The 21,947-nt window shown below is 33.7% G+C and overlaps 1 long non-coding RNA gene across 1 annotated transcript; it reads right to left on the bottom strand.

Annotated features, from left to right (window-relative positions):
* Positions 1-12,196: 12,196 nt before the first annotated feature.
* On the bottom strand, positions 12,197-16,626 carry LOC131737916 (uncharacterized). The gene is made up of 3 exons (XR_009329481.1): positions 16,553-16,626; positions 15,984-16,104; positions 12,197-13,588 (listed from the first exon to the last, which is right to left on the bottom strand). It is a non-coding gene; the product is annotated as an uncharacterized LOC131737916 (long non-coding RNA).
* Between the last annotated feature and the right edge of the window lie 5,321 nt (positions 16,627-21,947).

The raw sequence follows: 21,947 nt of genomic DNA, 5'->3' as shown, positions 1-21,947 counted from the left end.
ATAACTGACTGTGTCACAGCCAGTAAAAATGTAAGCACTAAACAGTAGGCCTGTTAGAGCGGATTCTGAAATCTTAATTTAAAACTTTTGTTGCTTGCAAATCAGATGGGTTGGAATATACCTTTCTTTCTTCTGAACCCGTAATTCCTGTAGGCCAGGTATTCTTGATGAAAAAAAAATGCAAATGAGGATTACGTCTGTTAGTTGCATGCACAACTGCTCCCTCATAGACCATTTCTGAAGCAGCATGACTTTACTAAACAACTGAATCTATAACTTAATCTAGTTTGATCCAGATAGAGAAGCCAAAAGTATTCTAGTTAAGAACCAACACTGAAGTAGGTCATCACAAGGGGTACCCCAAAGCTGCTGGCCTGCATTGATATATCATTTATATATACACCATCCCAAGAGAGCCCAGATAGTCTGTCAATGAATCATTACACAGGTTTTAAGTGACATTAAGAATTTGTAAATGCACATTAAACCTGGAAGAACTGCAAACTATGTACAGTACAACTGTGTTCTTTTGTTAACCTTGTTTTTTTGGAAAGCAATCATCCTTATATGTTTGTGCAATTTTAAGGACTTTTGCAATCCATATTTTGTGAGCAGACTTGTTATTTATTTCTCTGAGACCTGTAGCTTACAAAAATGGACATCAAAATTATAGTACTTTTAGGGACTATTAAGTCAATTTTTAGAACACTTATTATGCAATGTTGGCTCCCGGACTAAGTTAACATGCATTCTGCATCTACGACTTTGACACCAGAATGTAAACATCTGTAGCTCAAGCACTTGAGATATAGCAAGAATGTCCACAAATGGCCGTTTCTGAAGAGTATTAAAAAATCCCAACTTTAAGTGACTTTGTGTAGTAAAATGTTCCTTATTTATTCATTCACTCTATGAACCAGTTTATGAGTCGTGCTCAGATGAATGTTTATGTTCAGATATCTGTTCAAAAATCGGGTATTGCAATATTTATTTGCAGAACTGTATATACATTATTTTAAAATAAGTAGTAAGAACATTTTGAAGGCCTTACTTTACCCCACTGAATTAACTACACAAGAAGATGCCATACAGTAGTTTGAGATATATATAGATATATAAAATAAAATTCTTGCACATTTCAGGCTAGAATTGTACATAAAGCAGGCATCACATTTTGTTTTTGTAATCTCTGCCATTGCCTTTTCTTTGCAATAAACAAAGTGACCAAAGACACATTTTTCATAAAAAGTAATGGACTTACTGATGTTTATTTATATCTTTATAAGCTCAACAAATAAACTGTCAAATTGAACTTGAACAAACACATCAAATGAAATAAGTGTAAAAGGGCCATTGTACAATGAAAGTAAACTCACCATTTTGGTTCTCGTTTATTACATTCCTCATAAGAGAAAATATGATCACAACATAAAACCAAAAATTGATCACTGTACATAACATTTCCCTTGCAAGTTGGGCCAGGATTGGAAAGCTGATGCAGCACCTGTGACTTCAGGTAGAAATCACTATTTTACAGCTTGGGTGGTGCACATCCTAACCTGGACTGCTTACTTCTTGCTGTCGAACACTTTTCAAAATAAAAGCGGAGGACAAAAATAGCTCATTTTTTTCAATTGCCATTTTATAAACAGTCATGCAAATTCTCATTCATCATTTGCAGCAAATATCAAGTGCTTACCTCACATGATGTATAATAATGAAAACAACTGATTAAAATATATTTTAAACAAATAAAAAAAGAATATTTACACACAAGGAAAAACATCCGTACCTATATACATATATTGGTTTCATTTTCATTTCTTCATTGATAATTTTTTTGTAACTGCAATTTTGAAACACTTAATTACTATTAAAGATTTCTCATTTACTAACCCAAACAAAAAACAAAGCTTTCCAAAACACAAACAATAACAGAATTCTTCAGTTGTATGCACATAGACCTCCGACAGTGGAATATTGTCAGTCTTACTTCAGCAGCACAATCAATACTGGAGACATCTGAAGTGGTTTAACTCCAATATTTACGTGCTGCTAAAGCACAGCCAACATAATCAGTTTTTTGCACTTTAAAATATTGACCAAATGAAGTCTCTGTTCCAGACACGTTATTCAATTTTTCATCATCTTTGTCAGGCTGGAGTGAGAATCCTTGTATTTTTTGCAGCAGCACAGTATGGCCTGCATCACCATATAACCCACAAACCATTATGTGCTGCTACATCACTTCAAGGTCTTCAGACTAATTCACACAATAAATTTCACTACACAACATACCACCACAATTAAATCATAACTTATTTTGGGTAGTAACTGAAACAATTAGAGAAGCACATTTTTTTTCATTTTTCAAGAAATGTTGTACACTTATAATTGAAAAAATAAAAAGACCATTAAAAGCTTCAAGCTACAATAGTGACAATCAAAAAAGGGAAGAGCTTCTCTAGTTAACTGAAATTAAAATTCAAAAAGGTGTGGGGAAGTTAAGCTAAAGTGCTTATCTTTTGACAAGTGTGGCATATTTACAAATAAAATATATTTTTATATAAAAAAAGCATAGATATGAATGCTAAATACTGTACATTGATGTATTGCAGAAAAGGAATTTAAAAACTACACTTCTAAAATAAGGTATCAATGTGGTAAAAGACCAAGAGACAGATTCGAACAAATACCTTTTAATCCTGATCTGGATCATTCGTCACCTGTAAAATATTACTGCATCTGTAGTATGGCAGTCAGCAAAACAGAAACTATACATCCTTAGGTAAACAAAAAACAAATGAAAAGTGTGAATGAAAGGTCAGCCAAATGTTCAGTATACTCCAACCTTTAAAGATTAGAAAGCTAAAAATGAAGAATTTGTTCAAATTTCATTCAAATAAAATACTGTTACAATATTTAATTGCTCTTAAAAAGCTATTTCACAAATGTTTTGTATTTGAAAGTCAGACTTGTCTCAAAAGATTGTTTTCTGGCAAGTGCTCAGTTTTCAATTGCAGGAAGTAAAATTAGACAAATACATTCACGTGTCACAAATTCAACAATTAAATTTTTTATACAAAGGTTAGTGTCCTGGATTTTTGCAGGTGTCTGGTTTTCGTGTTTCCAGATTCTTAGGCATCGTTTCCACTGCCTTTTTCCAGGTATAGCTAAGCTGGACGATCTGGGAGAAATGTAGCTGGAGGGTGTTTCCACAGACGCTCCTCAGACAGTACAGTTTTGTACTCGTACCCAATGGGGCCAAACTGTGCTGTACAATAGTACGTCATCGAAAGGCATGTGCTACAGAGAACATTTTGAACAAATGTCGGCTGTAAGCGAAAGCTGTATTCAAAACAAACCTGACAAACTTTTTGATTCATGGGATGCAGAATATTACAGCTCTCCAACATTTGGGCAGAAAACCAAAGAGCAGCTGTCAAACAGTTAGAAATTAAAAATAAAATTCTGCAGCAGCAGATCGATCACACTGCAATTCAGTGTTGAGATAAAATTAAAATGAATACAGCTAGAGGGGTGTTGTGGGTGTGTTGTTGGTGTTGCCTAGCTGAACTTTATCCTTCCTGCTGTTCCAGTTCAATAAAATAGCGTTTTTTACTGCTTTGAACTACTACCTACAACACCCCCCTAGCTGCTCGCAGGCAGCTCCTAAATAGAGATCCCCCATAAGCCCTATTGGCTCACACATACAAGGGCACATTTACATACACACTGACCAATCGCGGTACTGCGAGACCCAACACTACAGTATCATAGGATTTTGGTAACATGATATACCGTAGGTATCGATATACCGCGGAACACTAGATCACATTGTTCATTTTTGTATTCATTTTAATTTACTCTTGCTCTTATTGTATTACTTGTATTGTAACACTTGAAATGTATTTGCGTACGATTGTAAGTCGCCCTGGATAAGGGTGTCTGCTAAGAAATAAATAATAATAATAATAATAATAATAATAATAATAATAATAATAATAATAATAATAATAATATTCTCGCTGCGGACCAGATACGCCTCCACTACAATACCTAATATCGGGGCAAAATAAAAATATCAAAGCATCGCAGGTTTTTGATAAATTATTGTTTTTTTTAAACTTTTAAAACAAAAAACTCTGCAATTGTGTGCTTTAAAAACAATATGCATGTTCTGGGAAAATTAAATTACTGCAGCAGTCATGGCGAATGCCGGAGAGAAGCTTGTTGTGTAACTATTTTGGATTTCGTCAGATGACAACAACAATCTGGTTGAAGGCAGACAGTCAAAATGTTGAGTGTTTTAAAGGAGTGAAAAACAAACAGGAAAAGCCACCAATTTATTGAAACATCTTTCAGATCGCCACCCCGATCTCTTTGCCGAAGTTTACTTTTACTGTGGTTTCTTCCGTTCTTTTAGTTTAAGTAAGTGAATCTCAGTGCATATTACTTATAAAAAAGTCACAGAAAAGAACACAAAATAGGAATGCGCTAGAAGTTGATCAAAAGGGAGTTAATTGATGCTTGTTTATTTCGTCATTATAGTGCATTTGCAGGAAGCTGCAAAAATATAATTTAAATGTAAAAAATGTTAGCAATGTTTTTATATTCTTTGGATTTTGTGTTAATCTATATTTTATGTGCGTGTATTGTGATAGCTGTGAAAGTCTTGTGTTTTGAATTGCATGCATGAGCAGTGGAAAGACCAGAATGAATAGACTTCACTGCCAGCATGTTTCCCTAACACACAGGATCAATGTAATGCTTCACCTGCAGAGGAAAGCACCTATAAAGCTTCCGAATCATACTGCAAAATTCCGCCAATGCAGACGGATACAGGTTAAGCATGAAAGCAATAAGAAGTACTTAGTTTATTATAGTAGCCAGAGTGGTTGTCTTTTGTCTAATTTACTTTCTGTACAAGATGTTTAACAAAAAAATGAGCATGATGGGCTGAATGGCCTCCTCTCGCTAGTAAAATGCCTTTTGCTGTTATTTAAAATGCCTTTTGCTGTTATTTAAAGTGCTCTGGGGTGTTGTTTTGACTGAGACATGTGGCTTGAATAGGTTTAAACATAATTCTGTTCTAATAGCACGTAAGAGGAAATCATCTACATTAGTGGCCTGTTTGTTTTAGAAATGTAGCATTAAATATAATGCTTAAATTTGAACTTTTCACTATTGAATTGCGTTAGCAGCATTTTTAGTAAAGCAGTTATTTGCCAGAAATACATTTAGCAGCTGAACTAATTTTATTAAATTATTTGGAAGTGGTGATTTTCAAAATATCTAACACTATAAAAATGTAAAATGAACATGTTTAAAATGAAGGAATATAGCATTTCTGTGTATTCCCTAATGTAATACATTACTGTGTTTAGTTTAAAAAAAAAAAAAAAAAAGGTTAAACAGTGTAGATGAATCAACCAGGTTAGCCTAGTTTAGCATTATACTGCGTTTACTTATTTTACTTTCAGAAAGACTTGAACAGTATAGATTCATGGAGGTGTTACATTGTATGTGACTTAAGAACATAAGAAATGTTACAAAAAAAAAGAGGAGGTCCATTTGGCCCATCTTGCTCATTTGGTTTGATCCAAACAAGAACCTCATCAAGCCATTTCTTGAAGTAACCCTGTAAATCAGCTTCACAAGTGTTTTGTTTATTTCATTCGTTGCTCACATTTTTCTAGCACTTCTAAGATACCGCTGTTTGTAAAACATCTGGCCCAGTTATAAAAAGTCTGCTTCAAGGAAAGCATTTCTGTGTTATTTTGTGTTATATATATAAGAATTAAAGAGATTCCTTGTAATTAGAGTATTTGAAGCTAGCTGAAACACCAGAGTTCTCTTTTTATATGTAAGAAATAAAGAAAATGGTGTATTTTACACAGTGTTGTTATTTTATATATATATATATATATATATATATATATATATATATATATTACACACACAAACACACAATCGTGCCTATAGAAAGTCTATACCCCCTTTCAAAATTTTAACTTTGTGTTGCCTTATACCCTGGAATTAAAATATATATATTTTTTTCATTCATCTACACATCCTACCCCACAACTTCATAGTGAAAAATATTCTAGAAAGCTGTCAAATTAAAAATAAAACCTGAAATAGCTTGGTTGGATAAGTGTCCACCCCTCCTAAATTAGCTCAGGTGTAACCAATTGCCTTCAAAATCACACACCAAGTTAAGTGGCCTCCACCTCTGTTAAATTGTAGTGATTCACATGTTTTCAGGATAAATTCAGCAGTTCCTGTAGGTTCCCTCTGCTGGGTAGTGCATTTCAAAGCAAAGACTCAACCATGAGCACCAAGGCGCTTTCAAAAGAACTCCTGGACAAAGTTGTTGAAAGGCACAGATCAGGGGATGGGTATAAACAAATATCAAAGGCCTTGAATATTCCTTGGAGCATGGTCAAGACGATTATTAAGAAGTGGAAGTTGTATGGCACCACAAAGACCCTGCCTAGATCAGGCCGTCCCTCTAAACTGGATGACCGAGCAAGAAGGAGACTGATCAGTGAGGCTACCAAAAAGCCAATAGCAACTTAGCAAGAGCTGCAGGCTTTTATGGTCAAAGTGTGCATGTGACAACAATATCCCAAGCACTCCACAAATCTGGCCTGTATGGTAGGATGGAAAGAAGGAAGCCATTACTCAAGAAAGCCCACCTTGAATCCTGTTTGAAGTATACAAAAAAACACTCTACAGAGATTCTGTAGCCAAAGTATTGTGGTCTGACGAAACTAAAATGGAACTTTTTGGCCTAAATGCAAAGCGTTATGTTTGGTGCAAACCCAACACAGCGCATCACCCAAAGAACATCCACCCCTACTGTGAAGCATAGCGGTGGCAACATCATGTTATGGGGATGTTTCTCATCAGCAGGGACTGGGGCACTTGTCAGGATAGAAGGGAAAATGAATGGAGCAAGGTAGAGACGTCCTTGAGGAAAACCTGCTGCCCTCTGCAAGAAAGCTGAAACTGCGACGGAAATTCACCTTTCAGCATGACAACGACCCAAAGCACACAGCCATAGCTACACTGGAGTGGCTAAGGAACAAAAAGGTAAATGTCCTTGAGTGGCCCAGTCAGAGCCCCAATCAAAAATTTGTGGCTTGACTTGAAGATTGCTGTCCATCAACGATCCCCAAGGAACTTGACAGAGCTTGAACAGTTTTGTAAAGAAGAATGGTCAAATATTGCCAAATCTAGGTGTGCAAAGTTGGTAGAGACCTATCCCAACAGACTCACAGCTGTAACTGCTGCCAAAGGTGCTTCCACCAAGTATTAACTCAGGGGGGTGGAGTCTTATCCAATTATGATTTTTCAGTTTTGTATTTAATATGTAATTTTTTTTCTCAATAAAAACTTTTTTCCCCTTAACAGTGTGGAGTATGGTGTGTAGGTAAGTGAGAAAAAATCCTCATTTAAATGCATGAAACTGAGGCACTGACACAACAAAAGGGGGTGTAGACTTTCTATAGGCACCAAATTTTTATTTATATATATATATATATATATATATATATAAATACACACACACACATACATACAGTGCCTTGCAAAAGTATTCAGACCCCTGACCAATTCTCTCATATTACTGAATTACAAACGGTACATTGAAATTTCGTTGTTTGATATTTTATTTTAAAACACTAAAACTCAAAATCAATTATTGTAAGGTGACATTGGTTTTATGTTGGGAAATATTTTTAAGAAAAATAAAAAACTGAAATATCTTGCTTGCATAAGTATTCAACCCCTGTGCTGTGGAAGCTCCCAGTTTACACCGATGAAAGAAATTGCTCTAACGAAGACACAATTACCTTACCATTGGCCTCCACCTGTGCCTGTGAACCATTACAGTTGCTGTCACATTTTCTGGATAAAAAACCCACTGCTGAAGGATCATTGGTCAGGCTGTGAATCTGAAGGAAAATGAAGACCAAAGAGCATTCTACAGAAGTTAGAGATAAAGTAATACAAATGCATAGATTAGGGAAAGGGTACAAAATAATATCCAAGTGTTTGTATATCCCAGTGAGCACAGTTGGATCAATAATCAGGAAGTGGAAGCTGCATCACACCACCCAGGCACTGCCAAGAAAAGGCTGTCCCTCAAAACTCGGCACTCAAACAAGAAGACGACTTGTGAGAGAAGCCACAAAGAGGCCAACAATCACTTTGAAGGAGCTACAGAGTTCAGTGGCTGGGAGTGGAGTAATGGTGCACCAGTCAACCATATCAAGAGCTCTGCATAACACTGGCCTGTATGGGAGGGTGGCAAGAAAGAAGCTGTTACTCAAAAAGTACCATCTGAAAGCACGTCTGGAGTTTGCCAGAAAGCATGAGAGTGACCCAGCTGCAATGTGGGAAAAGGTTTTGTGGTCAGATGAGACCAAGATAGAGCTTTTTGGCCAAAACTCAAAGCGCTATGTGTGGCGCAAACCTAACAATGCCCATGCCTCAAGACACACCATCCCTACAGTGAAGTATGGTGGTGGCAGCATCATGCTGTGGGGATGCTTCTCATCAGCAGGGACTGGGCATCTTGTTAAAATTGAAGGAAGAATGGATGGAGCAAAATACAGGGAAATACTGCAAGAGAACCTGCTTCAGTCCACTAAAAAACTGAAGCTTGGGAGGAAATTCACCTTTCAGCAGGACAATGATCCCAAGCACAAGGCCAAAGCAACACTGGAGTGGCTCAAGAACAAAAAGGTGAATGTCCTACAGTGGCCGAGTCAAAGTCCTGATCTCAATCCCATTGAGAATTTGTGGCACTATTTGAAAATTGCGGTCCACAAGCGTCGTCCAACCAACCTGAAACAAATGCGCCAAGAATGGGCCAAAATCACTCCGACACTGTGTGCAAAGCTGGTACATACTTACCCCAAAAGACTTAAAGCTGTTATTGCAGCGAAAGGTGGCTCTACCAAATAATGTGTGGGGGTTGAATACTTATGCAAGCAAGATATTTCAGTTTTTTATTTTTCTTAAATATTTCCCAACATAAAACCAATGTCACCTTACAATAACTGATTTTGAGTTTCAGTGTTTTAAAATACAATATCAAACAGAACGGAATTTCAATGTACCATTTGTAATTCAGTAATATGAGAGAATTGGTCAGGGGTCTGAATACTTTTGCAAGGCACTGTGTGTGTGTGTGTGTGTGTATATATATATATATATATATATATATATATATTTTTATTTTTATTTTTTTATTTTATATATATATATATATATATATATATATATATATATATATATATATATATATATATATATATATATATATATATATATAATCAGCAAGCTTTCCACCATGATGTAGCATTATTAACTGTGTATAAGCCTTACACACTTTGCATGTGCAAAAAATAAAATGGCAGCCACTTAACATGTAATGGACATAAGATCCAAAGTATTGCGATAGTATTGAATATCATGATACTGTGCATGGTATTGTATCGATACTCCCGAAATGAGGTATCGCAGAACACTAATGTGACCTTTATCGCGACAACTACTTCCTCTGTCAGCTATGCCTGACAATTGACAATTACACTAGAACACAGAAAGCTGTCTAACTAGAACTTGCCCAAACTGTCCAGCTCAGTTATACCTGGCAAATGACAGTGGAAACGAGGCATTAGCCAGCATAACTGGGTTGGTAGCCAGAGGCATTCTCACTGCTAAAGCGCTGTTTTGATGACATCTTTGAGACCGAGCAAATAACTAGTCTTCTAAAACAAATGTTCCAAAGCAAGACTTCTACATATTCACATCAATCATGGTAGATGATTTTGAAAAGAAAGTTGGGAACAATACAAAAGGCAGGTACGCACAATTCAGCTATGCTTATATGTTTCTTAATAAGGTTTGAGGGGGTGCAAGCTGATATGGTGGGATGATTTCACATTGCAGAAACACCACTCTAGCCAGCAGCACCCCCCCCCCCCCCCCTCACTCACTCAGGTTTGCGTTGTGCAGAATCACCAAATTTGTTTACATCATAAGGGGCGTGTGAGATTGCATGACTTATTTTTTTGACAGCTCAGTGTTAATTGGTGTGACATTACAGTCAAGCATGCATTGGTTGTGCTCAAATACTGGTGTCCCTTTTAAGACAAACCTGGAAAATAAAAATAAAGACAAAGACAGCAGCTTGTGTGACAGTAATGGGAAAGGTGAATTGGGTGACTGTTCCACAACCTGTAAATGAAGGTAGATTACTGTTCTGGGCATGCAATATATAGGGAGTATGGAAAAATTCAATAACTTAAATAATTTATGAAGCATATTGTTACTGCAAAACTTGACATTCACCAGTGCAATTACTTGCTACATACCTCAGTACCTTCTTGTGTCTGCAGCAACATGAAAGCAGTAGTTTTGTTAGATTTTGTTCTTTCCACAAAATGTTTTATCTCTTGCTGTTGTGCAGTTATAATGTCTTGACATTATAGTGTAGCATGTACAGGCACTCTGAACTCCGTCTGTAAAGGTGCAGCAATTTCTTTTTCTAGTCAAAGTACCTAGGGTCTTATCCACACAAATGGTGGTAGGAGGATACATTTATATCATTTGAAAGGAAGCAAGCAAGAGTTGGAGAGGGAGGGGGAGTTACTTAAAAAGGTATTAGCTATGTTCAGTTTTGGACAACAAAAACAAATATCACCAAGGTTTGCATTTAGTAGAAAAGTTAAAAATGAGCTCTGCACTGCTGTAAAACTATCTAAATTATTAGGCCCCTGAAAAACATCAGAATCTTATTTTAATACATGTGCATTTATTAGGGAAGTGATCAATATTCTTAATTTACACTTAGGAATTCCGGTCTTAAAAAAATTACATAGACAACTATAATTAAGGGATCTGTAAGGTAAATAGAAAAAAAAATAAAGGCCAATTGTAGGATAAAAAAACAGGTGTTTACCCCTTTCAGTCCTGGCTTTCAGTCCACAGCACTAAGATAAGGCCCTGCCTTATCTTAGTGCTGTGGGTGAACATAAGCTTTCTGTATTGTAATGATAAAAGGCAAGCAAAAAATATTATATCAGCTACATTGTTACACAAGGGAGTACAAATAGATGTGTGAGGCCAAAGAGTCCACAACGGTAATTACAAAAAGTTATTTTTTGTTATGTGGGATTTAAGTTCTTAAAGTACTGACAGGACTTTAAAGTCCCATTTACCAAAACATGTAAAAATTATATACCTTAAATTTTGCATTCTTCAGCTCGACAAAAATAAATAAATAAATAAATAAATAAATAAATAAATAAATAAATAAATAAAAGGACAAAGGGTTAACTCCAAAGTCAAAAATTCCATTCCGGTTATAGAATGTATTTCATTGTGTATTGAGGTAAACCATCAATTGTGTTAAGATATGTATCTTCATTACAGTAGAGCCAGATGAGAAATGTTTTGCTTTAACTAAAATGTACAGAATGCAGTGGATTCAAGAAGGGGATTTGCACATGTGGGCCTTTAGCTGCTAATCCCTGGTCTAAACTATGACGGTTATTTTTTATTTTATTTTTTTTAAACACTTATTACCCATGACCTTCCAATACTTATTAAACCAAATACAAAAGTTTGAGCCATCAAAATCAACACAACCCACATCCAATGATAGCCATCTCCTTTTATCCACTCAAAAGTACTACAGAATGCTCTAAACTTCACAATTAAATAAGTGGTCCTCTTACATGGGACACATCACCTACATATGGCCACCTTCAATATCAATAAACACAGGTTAATTGTTAACAGAAAGAGAGGTAAGGTGTCACTTGCATTTTAGTAGTGTTTAAAGGCAAATTTGATGCACTGCATCACAATAGATTATCAAGTCTCATGCCACAGTACTCCGTACACTGGCAATATTGCAAGTCAAACCATCATTGCATTATACTTAAGGGACTTAATGCTAGTTTCCATAGATTAGTTTAGCAGATGTAGGGCTACTGATTTTTCATTCTGGGGAATAGCAAACTGCATTTGTCAAAAATCACTAATTCCACCCCCCCCCCCACTTATTGATAATTAAACCTCATATTTGAACAAATATAATGTTGATAATTAAAATAAGTAAATTAATAAATATTACATTTAAAAAAAAAAAAAAAATCCAAGGTTTTCAATTAGACTTGTTGATGTAATAATAAGTAAAGTACCTTAAATGTCATAATATTTATAAACCTCACTTGGCAGTTAAAAAAATTAATTGCATTACAACAGTTCAGAAAACAAAGGTCCAGCACTGTTGTGAGAATCATATTTACAGTCTTCCACTAACACTGTAGTTCAGTCTATAAATAAGTGTTCTGAAAAGAAACCTATTGCTGGTATTACAACAATAAAATATTACAGTTCAGTAAGTCCAACAATGTCATGTGAGAGTAATCCCATTTACAGTACTCCACAAAAGTTAAGCGTTTTACTAGCATTACAATACAACCAGGTTAAAACATGAAACACTGATACAAAAGGCGCGTTGACTGATGTGTTGCTACACAGATTCACGGCTGAGTATCACCAGATTGTAATTTAAATAGAGCCCCTTTTAATGTAAATGCATAATTAATTGTTTATTTGCTAATTCTGTCTTGTTATTTGCAACATGTAACTAGGTGTGTCTCAGGACAGAATGTCTTTATGAAACAAACTCTGTAGTGTAGTGACTACATCCTTTATACAGTAAAGTGATCAATTTCCTTTAAGGAATGCATAGCTAGAAAAATAGCTTTGAGCTTGTCTTCATCAGCAGATAATATAATTTAATTAAGAAACAGACATGGCTTAACAAGACTAATTATAGCTTTATTAAATGCAGGTAGAGTGTAAAGAAACTAAAACATGCAATCAATTTAGCTTACTTACTAGGGTAAAACCCTGCCTTGAGCGCAGTACCTCGGGTCCAAGTTTTTCAGCATATAAGAATGCAGTGCTTTGTCATTTTTTGTTGCCATGTTTTTAGCTTTCTTGTTCTATATGTGTTTACGGCTGGCAATGACCTTTAATGGTATTGACTCGTACATGATCAATCGAATGACAACAACATTTGCAAAATAGTAACCAACATCCTCATATAGATAATCAGAAAATGTTTTCGCTGTCTTTTGCATTTTTTTTCTTCGTTGGTGCAGCCGCCATGTTGAGTTTCAGCAGAGACACGCAAGTGAAGTCACATGACGAATTAACTCAACTTGGCTGGGTGTAGTGCAAAAATAAACCCTGCAGAAAACTGGAGTTGCGAGGAGAAAGACAACACTGCAAAATTTTGTGATTCCGATTGCTGAAAATCAGTAGCCCTACAGATGTAGTCAAAATAGTTCAAACAATAATTTTATTTCTTCAAAATGGTCAAACGAAAAATTTGTACATTTTAGCAAGTGTTGTACATTTTTTTTTAAATTAACACAAAAAAAAAGTCATGTAATATATGGAAATGTTTAATAAAGGAATTGCTTACCAGACCATCATATAGCTTTATGCACACCATTGCTTTAAACTTCCCATTTCTTCCAGAGATGCAATTCTGCAAAAAAAAGAAAAAAAAAAAATAACTAAATTAGGATTCACCTAAATCCATACTGCTTATGAAGCAATGCATTGGGGTTGTAGAAAACATTAAGTTAATGAATGATGAGGGGAACAAAAAAAAATACAATTAAACTAGTTGTAACTATTAAATACATTATATGCCCTATTAGCATCTTTATTTATTAAATACCAAAATATTGTTTAAGAAAAATGACCGATAGATTAGATTATTTTAGTTTATAGTCTTGTGTAAAGGGAAAGCAGCAAAGAAATCATATCCAATTAAGAAAAGGAGATGTAAAGACTAATTTTTAAATAATGTTATGACAAGGGTTCTGCATACAAAGAAATATTAAATAAGAAAAACAAAACAGAAACTATCCACCAAATGTTTAATAAGCAAGGGCATTTTTAAAAAAATAAATAAATACCCCCCCCCCCCCCCCCCCCACCCCACACATGAAATTCACTGTCTCACTAGGAACCCAAGAAATAGCTTTGGGTTGATAGCAGATAATTAAATGACACACTATATCCCAAGCTAATGGGGTCATTTTGGCCACATTTTGCAAAAATCAATACACCAGGTCTAGATAAAACAATGAAGAAGCATTGGTGCATATTTTCTTAAATATACAAATGGTGTGACATACTTAATTACCAATCTTTCCAACCAAATGTGCTGCATATAATTTTTTATACAGGTGAATGTTATGTCTTCTGTCCAGGCTTCTGGGAGTACTGAAATAAGATATCCAGCTAAATCTGACCTCAAAGTCAAGATTTCTTAAAATATAGGTTAAAAACCGCTTATGGTTTATAGAACTGCTTTGGTAGTATTACCATACCATTGACCCAGGTATTAAAGCATTTCACTAAAATGATCCAATGGAGATATTAAACATCTCCATATTATGACATTTAAATTTATACTCATTCCAAGACACGTGGGTATTACAACCCTTAAAATCTTGCCATTTAGAAACTAGCAACTCATTTTCAAAACAACTGAAATACATACAGCTCAATTGTTCTACAACACTGTACTTGAAAATGCGCAATAATCCAAACAAAGCTAAAACTACCAATGAAAGGTGAAACAATTACCCAACCCTTTTTACATTTTACACCAAGTCATTTAAATAAGTTAAATAAAAGAATAGTCCCTTCAAAATGTTGGGAAGATGTTTCTAAAGAGACATGGTGTTACTATGCATTTAAAAACAGTAATGTAATTTTATATATATATATATATATATATATATATATATATATATAGTATTAATCTCTATGGCAATTTCTAAACCACTTGACATTAGTATATGCTTTTATTACATAAAAAAGTTGTATAGTGTATAGTAAAAATATCAATTACCTTCAAATTATGGAAATATTAATTTATTAATGGCAGTCACAATTTGTTGCAGCACTATATTTATCCTATAGGTACCAACTGATAATATTGGGTATTACAAGTACTAACTCATTCAAATTCAATACCCATTTCAGCATCAAATCAGCAAGTGTACTCAAACAATAACTTTTAACCGAATACTTGTTTTACAGGAAGTGCCTCAAATATATACAAGTTATATTAAAAAAATTAAGTAAAGTTGGTCATTAGCTGAACATTTAGTCCACTGTGTTGTTCCATTCTATTTATGGTATTTAATGGATAGCTTACATGAAATAAAATCCTAGAACTACAAATATCCACCACAGCAAAAACAACTATTTATTAAAAAAATATAAAAATAAATAAAAAATCGAATTGAAGCCAGTGTTTTTTCTTGAGTGTAATTATATATATATATATATATATATATATATATATATATATATATATATATATATATATATTTGAATTACTTCATGAAACAAAACTACAGTAGTACAGCAATTACAGTTAGTTATCCATAGCCTACTGTTGATTAAAGTGGAAAGCCAATTCAAGGCAACATTAAATTTATTTTAGTTATCACTTCAATACAAAATGGCAATTTACCAATATATTTACTGGATATTAATCATATTTATGTGGGAATAGATTATATATATATATATATATATATATATATATATATATATATATATATATATATATATATATATATATATATATATATATATATATATTAATATGCACACACACTAGTGACTTTTTGGTTTCCTTGTGAAGCAGTAGTGTTTGTACCAAGAAATAATGCTATTTAATTACATTTTTGGCCATCTATAACTGTACACACATGCTGTACTTTTAAAACAGTTCTTGCCTTTGTGGATGTGCACATGTAAATGGACCACAAGCTACACAAACATAAAGCAGCTTGTCTCCCTTGCTTCAAATAAAAAAGCAGACTCAAACAGTCTTTACTTTTCTTTCAACTTACCATCTAAAATGAAAATGATCAGTTTACATGACATGCCAGTGTTTCACGATCTTCAGAACGACTGAATGTTAGTAACCCTAGTCTTGTAATTGTGAATAAATTGGGTCACATTGTCTCTAATCTGTAAGAGACCACAAAAATATATAAAAAGCAGTATCATTGTAGAATTAAGGTATTTTTAGATATTAATTACAGTGTCTTTGAAATTATCTTAAAGCACAACACTACTTGTTCAATTGCTATACATTTTAAGTAACAACTGCAGCAAACATTCTTCAATTCACATTAAGGCTTTAATCTGTAAACAGGAAGCACACAGGGAGAAAATAATGCCGTTTTAAGTCTTCTAACAGTACAGTTGTTACACGGTTTTTCTTTGACTTAGTGTTCAGACCACACAAATTTTAAAGTCTAAGAATGATATTGTTAACAGTTTTATTCCTTACCTTGTATCTTGGCTGCTAAAATATAACAGCACGTACTGTATATCAAGTACAAAGCCTATCCAACTAACCATGCCAGCTGTCTGTTTACAGCTACATTTTTACACTGAAATCAGTCAGGCTCACCTGATCCTTCTATATCGACACTTGATTTTTGGTTCTAGCGAGAGCCGAGTTTCATTTCTGCAATTTACAACCTCTGGGGGAGAAAAAAAATAAATAAAAAAAATTAGCCAAGCCCTTTTTTAAAATACACTTCAACAACCTCTCTGTAGCACAGTTTCTAAAAGGATGATGTATAACAATAAACAGCCTAATTTCATATTTTTATATATATATATATATATATATATATATATATATATATATATATATATATATATATATATATATATATATATATATATAAAAAATATCTTAACTACATCTATACCATTACTAATTCAATACCAGTTGGTAACATGTTCTCAGAGTTAACTTCATAGGCCATACGTGAAGTCCTTGGAAGAAACGTCTACCCCAGAAAGACTTTAATCCTTGGTATTTTTTTATTTTTTTTTTAACCATTTAAATATTTTTTAAATAGTGAGAGAACCCCAGCTCCTTCAGGAAACCAACTATGAGCACCAATGGCCAGCCAAATAGCTTAATTTTATTACAAGACTTACCAGCTCTCATCCATCTGTTTTTAAGTAGCTAAATTAAAATGCAACAAAAGGATATTTGGAAATAACTGACATACTGACATTTATCACAGTCCCAGACACACTCTCCAACCTATAAAAACTAGACACCACCACAGAACTGTGTTTTGCCATTTCCAGGAGTGGCTTCCTTTTTAGACATAAAAGCAGAGAGCAAACAAAGTCACCAAAACGTTCATTTCCAAACATCATAATTATGCAGAAGCTTTTGGAGATGATATTATACATTATTATGGTGTTGGTCATGCTTAGAATTCCTTTGCTTAAAAAAGCACAAATAAATACATTTAAAAATATTATTATTCAACTACCAAGTACAATAACAGAAATGTATGAACCATGGGCACTAGCCAGTATTAGTTTACAGCAAATATAATATTCAAAGCTTTGTTTCCCCAAACAAAACTTCTCGGCACTTAATTTCAACCCCCCCCCCCCCCAATTCTATTTTTAAGGAAGTCAATTGTTAACCACAAAATACAACTTGAAGAGTTAAATCGCTTGTACCATTAGAGCAGTAACACATTTGCAACAGAACCTGAAAAAGCTTAATGGAACCCCTCTTTAATACATACAGTAACTTACATTAGAATTCATTAAATAGACCCCAAGGATTACTTTACAATAACTTATTTACATGTTTTTAATGTTTGCAAAATAGAGAATGTATACTATGAAACTAATAGGGTTAAAAAGGGACCTCTTTTCAAAGGAGTGTTTAAAAAATGTTAAACTATCAGTATTTGACAGCATATTCAAAAGTTAACAACTTAAATGCCACTTAAAGCAATGTAGAGATGCGAGATAGCCTGGTTTGAGTCAGTCAGCAACAGGGATTTTTTTTTCACAATACCCCCCACGCCCAAAGCCACATATTCAGAATATAAAATAAAATATTTCTATCATACAATCAATCTGTGCAATAATAAGTACTATAAATATATTTGGTAACCAAAATGAATTTACAATTACATCTATTATAATTATTGCTTGATCCCAAACCTTGATATGTGCATCTGGAGCCAAACTCTGTATGTAGACAGGTTGGTTTATCTAGTTTATCAATAAGCACACTAGCACCATGTTTAAAACACAGAATTATATTGTTCTATTTATGTCCTGTACAACTACTTTGCCTTTGCAGAAGTGTTTTTTTTTTTTTTTTTAAATCTCCTAAATTCACCATCACTGTTCCCCCTCTCATCCAGACACCATTTTGGATCCCCTTCAGGCTCCTAGTGTCTACACACTGACATTTCTTGTTTACAAAATGTACTTTTATAAAAATGTATTTTTGTATATAAAGTCGCATGACTAGAAATACAAACATTTTACAACACATTTTTAGTAATAAAATGCTATGGTGTAATATTATTTCATCATTTATACACTCCATTATAAAGCAAATGAAGAATAATTGTCTTTTTACTGATCTATACAGTTTAGAAAAAATATGCATTACATGTGGTTGACAGTTACCCAATGAAATTAACTAAATTACTCAAATTCTAAAAGCAAACAAGCTCCACCTAAATGTCAGTGACTGCACACCAATCACCATCAATCAGATATTGCAGTATTTATAGTACCTTATCATGCTATCCTATATGATTTTTACAACCGTAATTCACAATACAGGAATGTATTTTGATCTCGATAGACTGGTCTCCATTGTATATTTAACTTGTAATTAAAATGATTTCAAACATTAACTTAGACATAAGACATAGGACAGTGAATGTTTAAATGACTCTCAATGGGGGGTAATCTAGACGAACCCAGCCCAATGGTAAAAAAAAATATGGATAGGTGAAAAAAAAAGTTACAATTTACAATGGCACATTCCCTGGTGGTTATGTAAACTTTAGTTAATATTTGACATTTTAAACTAATGCAAGAATGCATGTACCATTAGAAATTTGAATCAATTTCTCCTTTTTGAACTGCCACTGTTCAGGAAATGAATTGGTATTGCAGGACAATTTTCAGTTTGTATGTGGTGTATCAAGGTCTGTAAATCTTTATGGTCTTTATTGCCATATAAAAGCACTCTCACCTGACAATATTCTTACATTAGCCTTTACCCTACCCCAATTCATATTTTGAAATAAGTTATCCAGAAATCTCCTTACAATATACAATCTGTTTAACCAAAATGTCTCTGGAACTCTGTTTAGATCAAATTATGTTTAGTAACTATGTTTGAACATGTTTAAGTTGAATAATTAAAACAAAAGGCAAATCAACATCTTAAGCTGATATTCAAACTCAACATGTATTTGACTGTGTATTAGATGTAAGAGAATACAGATTTCTACATAGGCAAATGTTAAACGGGGTTAAGTGATTATAATTTTTCAAGACACAACTTGCCATTGGCAATGACTGTCCCGTTGACTTACTTTCTAATTTTGCAAAAACATCAATATTTTTGTAGGTGGAATTCAGTTTATGTTATACACAAGATCCCACACCTTGGGCTTCTCAACTGTATATCCAACACAGTAGAATTACCACCCTTCCCCAAAAAATGTATTTGTGGTGGTGATGCTTTTTTTTTATCGTGCAGTTTGCACACAAATTTATTTATAGGGATTTTGTTCATGATTTTTTACATACATTCATTAAAGTCTATTGCAGATAAATATTTGGGCTGTTTACACTTCAGCTTAAAAAACGGAGCTTATAATAAAGTGTAAAAACAATTACAAAAATAAAGTATAAAACAAATTTACTTGCAGCTTTATTTGAATGAGCCAGCAATAGTATCATATATTGTATACTGTGGCATAATGGGCTAGAACAGGTCATGTGTATATTTCAAAATGACAGTACAGAAGGCCTTTATTTATATATATATATATATATATATATATATATATATATATATATATATATATATATATATATATATCATTTTGTTTTAATGATGCACAATGTACTAACTGATCATTTGTAAATAGAAGACCACTCAAGTTTTCAGGATTTGCCCATTGAAAAAATTGCAGCTTCTGATAAAAGGGAAACTCCCTTATGTAGCTTCGGGAGGGGTTTGTGCCACAAAAGGGAAATTCCCCTTAATTAAACTGTACATAGCAAGCAGGAGGAAGATGGAAAGGCACCAAAACCCCTCACCCCCTTCAAAAAAAAAAACCCCAAAAAAACCCCCAAAACAGTGGTCCAAACCTGGAAAACTGGCAATTTAGACATTACAAAAGGTAAATCTGAGCTTGGACTACGGATAAAACTGAAATACTGTACCAATGGACAACATTATTCTTTACAAAGCGGTCCTATTTTGATACATAAAGTAAGGCTAATATGACCAAGAGATCTGTAAACTGTAAATGCAAAATATACTCTAAATACCAAACATAACGGTAGCCCCAAAACGGTCACCAGCATTTGGTTTTCATTGCCAAAGCATGTTTAAGTATTTTGATTGCCTTTGGTATATAGAAATAATTTGAAAAGATTAAGCTGTCCTTAACCAAATAAATAAATAAATAAATACTGGACTAAAATAGTGTGGATGTGAAACACTCAAATAATGGTGTGGTATTTTGTTTTCTACACATTTCCAGTCTGCCTCTGGCCACCTAGAAATATCCAAAATATTATATTTTCTGATATTCAAAATTTGTTTTAAGAGATTAATAAAATTAGAACTACATATATTTTCAAAAGGGTAAAGTAGTAATTATATAGATTTGTCCTTATAGTATTTCTCATTGTACTGTACTTTGGTATTATCCTCTTTCATTATGACAAGCCCCCCCCCCCCCCCCCCAACCCTCCCCACCCCAAAGCCTTATTAAGATCAGGTAACGATACACCCTCAAAAGAATGCATAAATAATGTTTAAAGGACCTTCACTACCAAAATCTGCATGCTTTCTGTAGAGGTTAAAGAGAGGTTACCACAGGGCTAATGCGTTCATAAATTAGTCTAGGTGAATTAATGAAAAACATTAAATTAAATAATAAAAAAAAAAAAAAGACTTAACAGGTACTACACTTAACGTTCTCAAAACAAATACAATCTATGTACAAAATATGGTAGCTGTTTTTTTTTTTTTTTTTTTTTAAATTATTATTATTAATCAAATTGAATGCGAATTCGTGATTGGTTCCCTGTAACTCACTATGAAGGTCAAGGCAAGACATTACACAAACAAGCATTTACAAGTAGTATCTTGCATATTCTTGCACCTCACAGGAACTACTAGTGTGGAAGTTTTAAATAACTGGAGATCTACTATCACAACAGTAATTGTGCAGTCGACACATTGTTATTCTACAATGTGCCCAAGTTTCGGCTATACAAGGCTCTCATTATTGGCAAACACAAGTTCTCGGACTAACACACAGTATTGCACAACTAAGACTACAATAAAAATATAACAGATACGCTTTACATAAAAATTAAACAAATTCGGCAATGTTTCAGGTCACCCTAAAAAGCTAAAAACTGTAATACTGTATGCTTCAATTTCAATCAGTTTGATGCATTACATTTATTTGGTTGAGTTTTAAAAATGTTCGACATGAGTCCACATGTATGTAATCATCAAGGGATGTCTAGGTTATATTGAACTAAGATTTAATAAACACCAATTACTGTAAAATATCAACAACAAAAAGTGTTTTGTCATGTTGAATAAAGCTGCCAGTTTTTTTTTGTTTTTTTTTTTTGCGTTGTGTCCAGCTAATCAAAGCCGTTTCTTAGAGACTTCAGCATAACGGTTTTGAGATTCGAATAAAAATAGATTCAAATGCATGCCCTACATTCATTTATTGCAGCGCCTACGCCAGAAA

Source organism: Acipenser ruthenus, chromosome 9 (assembly GCF_902713425.1).
Source record: "Acipenser ruthenus chromosome 9, fAciRut3.2 maternal haplotype, whole genome shotgun sequence".
NCBI classification, from domain to species: Eukaryota; Metazoa; Chordata; class Actinopteri; order Acipenseriformes; family Acipenseridae; genus Acipenser; species Acipenser ruthenus.
This window is presented reverse-complemented; position numbering and strand designations above follow the sequence as displayed.